Here is an 8,125-nt window from a genome sequence, read left to right on the forward strand (position 1 = left end):
CATTCTGGTTCTCCTACTCGTACGAACCTTTCCCAGTGATAGCTGAAATTCGGTAGGGACCTTCCCACATTGGATCTAGCTTCCCTGCGTTGAGATCTCGGGTATTTTGAGTTACTTTCCTCAGAACCAAATTTCCTACTTTGAAATAACGGAAACTGGCCCTTCGATTATAATATCTCTCCATTCTCTGCTTTTGAGCTGCCATTCTTACACGCGCCAAGTCCCTGCATTCCTCGAGCAGCTCCAAGTTGATTAACATTGCTTCGTTATTCGATTCTTCATTTGCCTGGAAATATCTCAAGGTGGGTTCCCCTACTTCCTCCGGAATTAGAGCTTCTACGCCGTACACAAGGGAAAAAGGAGTCTCTCATGTGCTTGACTTGGCCGTTGTTCGGTAGGCCCATAGAACTCCGGGTAATTCTTCGGGCCAATTGCCTTTTGCCGCTTCCAACCTTTTCTTGAGGTTTTGAATAATCACTTTGTTTGTTGACTCTGCTTGACCGTTTGCACTCGGATGATAAGGTGAAGAGGTGATCCTCTTTATCTTCAAATCTTTAAGGAACTTTGTAATTTCTGCGCCGATAAACTACGGCACATTGTCGCATACTATCTCTTTTGGTATTCTGAACCTGCAAATTATATTTTTCCACAGGAAGTCGACCACTTCGCGTTCTCCAATCTTCTGATAAGGACTTGTTTCCACCCATTTAGAAAAATAGTCAGTCAAAATTAAAAGAATCCTTACCTTTCCAAGAGCCGGTGGTAGCGGTCCGACGATGTCCATCCCCCATTTCATGAATGGCCATGGGGACAGAACTAAATGTAAGGGTTCTGCCAGTTGATGTACTAGTGGTGCGTAGCGTTGTCACTTATCACATTTTCATACGAAGTCTTTGGCATCTTATTCCATGCGGGGCCAGTAATATCCTGCCCGAACTAATTTCGGCACCAAAGAATCTGCGTCCGAGTGGTTGCCGCATATCCGTTCATGGACCTCTCTCATGACATAGTTAGCTTATGATGCTCCTAAGCACCGAGCCAGCGGGCCTTGGAAGGATTTTCTATACATTTGGCCTTTCTTGAAGCTATAACGTGCAGCTTTGGCACGTAACGCTCGTGATGCTTTGGGGTCTTTAGGCAACTTCCCATACTTGAGATAGTCGATTATTTCGTTTCTCCAGTCCCAGACCAAACTAGTCGAATTCACCTCATAGTAATCATCTGTATCCAGGACTGAATTCATCAGCTGTACTACCGTCCCTGATTCCAATCCCTTGATTTCTGTCGATGAGCCCAAGTTTGCCAATGCATCTGCTTCCGTGTTATCGTCCCTCGGGATATGAGTAATTGACCACTCCCGGAATCGTGCCAACAAAGCCTGGACCTTTACCATATTTTATTGCATACGAACTCTTTGGTGTCAAAGATCCTGTAGACCTGATTTACCACCAACTGCGAATCACATTTGATTTCGATGACCTCAGAGTCAAGTCCCTGGGCCAATTCGAGCCCTGCAATCAAAGCTTCATACTCTGCTTCATTGTCAGTTAAAGGGATTATTCTGATGCTTGCCTTAAGGTTTCCCCCGAAGGCGTGATTAAGACTATTCCGAGTTTGGACCATTTTACGTTGGTAGCTCTATCCATAAACAAGTTCCAAACCCTCGATGTCGATTCCGACACCGTTATTGCCTCCTTGGTTGCCATAGGCAATAGTCCCAGACTAAAATCAGCCATGAAGTCAGCCAAGACTTGCGACTTAATTGCAGTCCTTGGTTTATACTCTATGTCAAACTCGCTCATTTCGACTGCCCATTTGGCCAATCTACCTGAGAGCTCGGGTTTATGGAGGATATTCTGCAAAGGGAAAGTAGTCATCACAGCTATCATGTGGCATTGGAAGTAGGGCCTCAGCTTCCGAGCAGAAACTATGAGAGCTAAAGCCAGTTTTTTCGAATGCGGGTAGCGAGTCTCTGCTCCCGTTAAATTTTTGCTAACGTAATAAATGGGAGATTGCGTACCTTCGCCCTCTCGGACTAAAACTGTACTTACCGCAACTTCAGAAATCGTGAGGTAGACTAGCAATGTTTCACCTTCTTTTGGTTTTGAGAGCAATGGAGGGATTGATAAGTATTTCTTCAAATCCTTCAAGGCTTGTTGATACTCCGATGTCCATTAGAAATTGTTTTTCTTTTTGAGCAGTACGAAGAAGCGATGATATTTTTCTGACGATCGGGAAATGAACCTGCTCAAAGCTGCTAATCTCCCTGTGAGCCTCTGGACTTCTTTTATGTTAGACAATTGATCTGGGATATCCTCTATGGCTTTGATTTATTCAGGATTTACCTCAATTCCCCTTTGTGAGACCAGTAATCCCAAGAAATTACCAGAACTGACCCCGAACGCGCACTTCTCGGGGTTAAGTTTCATATTATGCTTCCTCAGGATGTCGAATGTTTCTTGCAAGTGCTTAAGGTGATCTTCTGCATTCAAATACTTAACGAGCATATAATCTATATATACTTCCATAGTCTTTCCTATTTTCTTTACGAACATCTTATTCACGAGTCGTTGATAAGTGGCTCCAACGTTTTTCAACCCGAAAGGCATCACATTGTAACAATATGTACCGAAATTCATTATAAACAAAGTCTTTTCCTAATCTCCTAAGTTCATCTTGATTTGATTGTACCCAGAATAAGCATCGAGGAAACTCATTAACTTGTGCCCGGACGTGGCATCAATCATTTGATCGATACTTGGCAATGGGAATGAGTCTTTCAGGCATGCCTTATTAAGATCCTTATAGTCTACGCACATGCAAAATTTATTGTTTTTCTTAGGAACTACTACTACATTAGCTAGCCAATCTGGATACTTACCTCTCAGATTGAACCGATATTGAGTAAGCGGGTTACCTCTTCTTTGACGAATTTACTGTTGGCTTCAGCGATATGGCACTTCTTTTGTCTTACCGGAGGTATGTTGGGATCCAAGCTTAACTTTTGCATGGCTACCTCCGTCGAGATACCTGTCATGTCCTCGTGCGACCATGCAAAACAATCAGCGTTAATTTTAAGAAATTCAATAAAAGCAGACATGAGCTCTGGGTGCAGTCCTGTTCCCAAATGGAATTTCCTTTCTAGGAATTCATCGAACAATGCAACTTGCTCTAGTTCTTCCGTAGTGGATTTTGTTGCATCCATTTCTTCTGGAACTTGGAAATACCTTGGCACCTGATATTGTTCTGATTCCTCTGTCCCCGGGCTAACTTTCTCTGGTTCGGGGGTAGGTGCCGGTTCATGTAATTGCTATGCCGCGCGCTCCTTTCCTTTGCTACTGGAGACCGAAATTGCATTCATCTCCCTTTTTGCCAGTTGATCGCCCCTTATCTACATGATCCCTTCGGGAGTTGAAAATTTCAACAATTGGTGATACGTTGAAGGCACAACATTCATCTCGTGTAACCATGGCCTTCCCAAGATGATATTATATCCCATGTATACGTCTACAACTTCAAAGAGAGTTATCTTCATTACTCTTTCAGCGTTCATGAGCAGCAAAATCTCTCCCCGAGTTGTCACGCTCGCGAGGTTGAATCCATCGAGGAGCTTTGTTGCCAGAATAATGCTTCCGGTGAGTTTAGCTTGCTCCAGTACTCTCCATTGTATGATATTAGATGAACTTCCTTGATCCACTAGAACATGTTTAATCTTAAAATCTAACACATTTAAAGAAATTACTAGTGCATCATTGTGCGGTAGCAGCAATCCGTCTGCATCTTCTTCTGTAAAAGTGATATCGTCTTCCCGGAGCCTTTTACTATGAGTTATTGATACTTTCATCTTCTTTGATGCCGAAAAGGTGACCCCATTAATCTCATTCCCTCCAAATATCATGTTGATCATTTGGCGTAGGGGTTCTTCTCTTGCTTTTGAGGGTTCCGCGTTGTCCCTGTTCCGACCATAATTGTTCTTAGCTCGGTTACTCAAGAATTCTCTGAGGTGACCATTCTTCAATAGTGTTGCCACTTCTTCCCGGAGGTGTGTCCCATGTTCTGTGGCCGTTCGTCCCATGGTATTCACACCATAAGTTGGGATCCCTCTGGCTGGAATCAGATCTCATAGGTCTCAGGAATCATGACTCTTTGATGTTTCTCATGGCCGATACCAACTCCTCTATTACTGACGTTGAATTTATACTCCGATAACTTGGGGTAAGAAGGATCCCGTGACACCGACGTTTCTTTATCCAGCAGTGATCTGTTGTTCTGGCCACGATCGGTGCTTCTGTCAACGGCGAACTTGTCTGCTGTCAGGAAACATCTGCCACGACCTTCGGTCCGCTCGTAGGGCAAAAATTGGCCCCTCAAAGTCCGTCTATCCGCATCGTAATCATCTTTTGTTTTTTCTCTATTCTTCTCTCGTCCTTTGGTTGACGATGGAAAGCCAATATGATCATCTTCGATCCTTATTTTTGACTCGTACCGGGTGTGGACATCTACCTAAGTCGTTGCTTGAAACTCGAGCAGACTTTCCTTCATCTTCAGGGAAGTGTCTGAACTTCTCAGATTTAAACCTTTGGTGAACGCTTCAGCTGCCTATTCATCCGGGACATCCAGTAATAACATTCTTTCCTTCTAGAACCGGGTGACAAACTCTCATAATAATTCGAATTCTCCCTGCGCGATCCTGAATACATCGGCCTTTCAAGCCTGTACCTTTATGGCACCGGCATGAGCCTTAATGAAAGAATCCGTGAGCATCTCAAAGGAGTCTATGGAATGCTTGGGTAATAATGAATATCACGTTAGGGCTTCCCTCGTGAGAGTCTCTCCAAATTTCTTTAGATACACTGACTCAATTTCGTGAGGAGCTAAATCATTTCCATTTACCGCTGCTATGTGGGTGGTAATATGCTTCTGTGGGTCCGAAGTTCCGTCATACTTTGGCACTTCAGGCATTTTGAGCAGCTTCAGGATTAGTTTCGGTGTCGCGCTCGGTTTATACGGCAACTAAGTATATTTCTTCGAGTCTGGGCCTTTCAATACTGGTGGCGCGCCCGGGATTTGGTCCATGCGGGTGTTTACTTCCCTCATAAATCATAAAAGTTCATTCTTGAATGGGTCATTCTCGTTGTTGAGACCGGATCCGCTTCCTCTAGCCCCGTCAGAGCCGACTTCACCCCTATGAGTATTGTTGTCAACTCTCTGTGTTGTTTGGTTTGTGGGGACACCGAGAGGAATTGGATCTCGCCTGTTTGCATTATTCGAAGCCCCCATAACCTTATCCTACTGTGTGAGGTGGCCTAGAATAATCGTCTGTTACTCTTGCAAGACCCTTACCGCATCAACGACATGCTCTTCATTAGCATCATCGGTAGTTGTCTCCCAAACATGTCAAGGATATTGCCTGTCTTGCACCGGCGTGGCATCATTCCCTTCGTTGTGGGTGTCACTAATTGAATCCTCGAAATGAGGTTGATTCCCTCGAATTTCAGGATTGTACGTGTTGTTAACAGTGTTATCTGCCATTTTTTGTGATATTTTCTAAGACAAAATAATCAAAGTACATTAGTAAAAAAGGCAAGGATCAATTTAATTGCACGACTGTCTTGGCTCCACGGTGGATGCCAAACTGTTTACCCGTAAAATGATACAGTTAAATTTGTTCATGATTTCTAGATAAGTGAATTAATTTGATCATAAAATAAAGAAATAACTGAAGAAATATATAATACTTAGCCTTAAAAATGTAGAGGAAATAGCAGAACTGATGAATTCGGGAACAAGATTCCGGGCACAATAATGATGAAATCAAAAAGCAAGAGAGTAAAATTATATTTAAGTTCTGTATAGAATTCGTGTCCTTACAATGATAATCGAGCTCTCTATTTATAGTTGTGTCTAGGGAAGGAGGTCCTATGATCATGCCCTTATTTAATGTCAATTATGAGGATCATTGATGAAGATGTAACGGTGGACATAAATACCAAATTTCTTGTAACGGGTCGTCGCCCTTAATGCTGCAAAATATTCTTTATTAAATGCTATCGGGTGCAAAGTATTTAATACACTTTGATGATCGTTACTCCTTCCGGTGACAAGCGGAATAACTATGTTCGATGGCCATCCTCGTCTTGGGTTCCACGTGTTCCTCCTTTAGATGAGCACGTGTCATGTTGTATTTTACCCTATACAATAATATAGGTAAAACTCCTATTGTGAGATGATGCATGCTTAAGGAACTCTAATTATATGAATTTTTGAGATTTACAATCTCACGTTAGTGGAAAGTTATACAATCATTAGTGCTTCAAGAAACCTGAATCTTGATCACGCCCAACTACACCTTATAAAAAGACTAAGCGGTCGCTGCAAAATATAATCTGGTCTAAGAGTTTAGAGTCGAATCCTACAGAGAACTAAGGTTTAGCTGCAACTATTCAATATCACTACGAAGATAAGCTCGAACAATTCTTAAGTTATAAAGATTGTGATTCTTGTTTCAAAATTATTAACTAACAACTATTAAAAGCAATAAAAATTATTAACTAAGGGGGATGGAGTTGAAAACAAGAGTAATGAGACCTAGAGTTATGATTTTTTCCGTTGTCAGAATTCTTCCGGCTACGTTTCTTATTATTTTGCCCAAGTATTTTACACTAATCGTGAGCACTTCAGGTGTTGTAATTCTCTCTCGAACAACTACAAAAATTTACTAAATATAATCTCCCTAACTATACCAGCTAACACTATCTTACCGCTCACTATGACCACGCCAAGGCTTTGTTATTCCTAAACCCACCTTTAAACACAACATATTGATTTCTCACATATGTTAGGAAAGACAGTGTTCAACAACCACCTAAATATGTACAATTTCCCAAGCGATACATAATAAATAGGTACAGTCAACCGATGGCCATTCAATCAACTGAAATAAGCACGCAGTTGAACAAGTAGAGAAATCAAAGGGCTCAATTATATAAAACGTAACAAGAATTTATCCTACAAAAGGTTCCATCAAAACCCTAGATGAAGGGTTTAGCTACTCATAATATTACTAAAAAATACATAAACCATTGTCAAACCAATATCCATAGAAATAAAAAAGATAGAAAAGTATTAAAAAAATCTTTGATTCATCTTGTGGAATGGACTTGAGGATTTTCTGGGCTCAAATTTGCTTCAAAAATGGTGTTCCTTGCCTTTTCAGGTCAAGTCTGTGGCTGAAATAAGGGTTAGAAGATTTTATATCACGTCCCTGAGTCAAATGACTAAGTTTTTTTCTCAAGATAAAACGCATGCGAATTTGTACTAGTGCTATAGTTGTGCTTCGCACAGGATCTGGTTGAAATTTCAGATTTTTCTGTACTTTTCCTGTGCTATGGGAAGATACTTCACTGCCTTGGGTCATAATTTTTCTGTGCTTTTCTTGTACTATGGACAGTTACTTCATTGTCTGGGTCATAATATTTGTTTTATTTCTTCAGAAATTGCCATTTAGCTTCTCTCAAATCACATCTATTTTTCACTCTTGGCTTCCTACATAACAAACTTCAACCATTAAGCTCAATTGGTCATATTTCAACCTTCAAAACACCTAAACATACACCAAAGTAGGGGTAAAACATATCATATTACATGTAAATCTAGCATATTATCACCACCCCACACTTAGACTTTTGCTCGTCCTAGAGCAAACACAAAACATCACAGACAAATCACAAAGAAGCAGTCAAGCTCATTCAAACTTCTTGTCAAGCGATTATTCAGAGATATTAAGCACAAGAGTAGAACACCTTTCTTTTGCTTATATTCATATATTAAAACTCGAAACTTTGCTTCTCACAAATCCGTTGTACCTCACAATCAAAGAAATAGCCCCAAAACACACATCTATAGTGGCAAATCATAAACACTAGGGCATATAAAATAAAACACTCACACTAATCAAGGAATTTCACATGCAACACATACAGTACCATAAGCTTTCCCATTTGGTCACTATCCACTAATGTAGGAGTCTCAATCCAGAGTCAAGTATGACTTTTCAAAGCTTGCAATGGTATCTTGGCATAAAGTATGGACATTTTTGGTTATATTGTGACTAAATCTTCCCCTA

The sequence above is a fragment of the Nicotiana tabacum genome, chromosome 9, assembly GCF_000715075.1.
Source record: "Nicotiana tabacum cultivar K326 chromosome 9, ASM71507v2, whole genome shotgun sequence".
NCBI lineage: Eukaryota > Viridiplantae > Streptophyta > Magnoliopsida > Solanales > Solanaceae > Nicotiana > Nicotiana tabacum.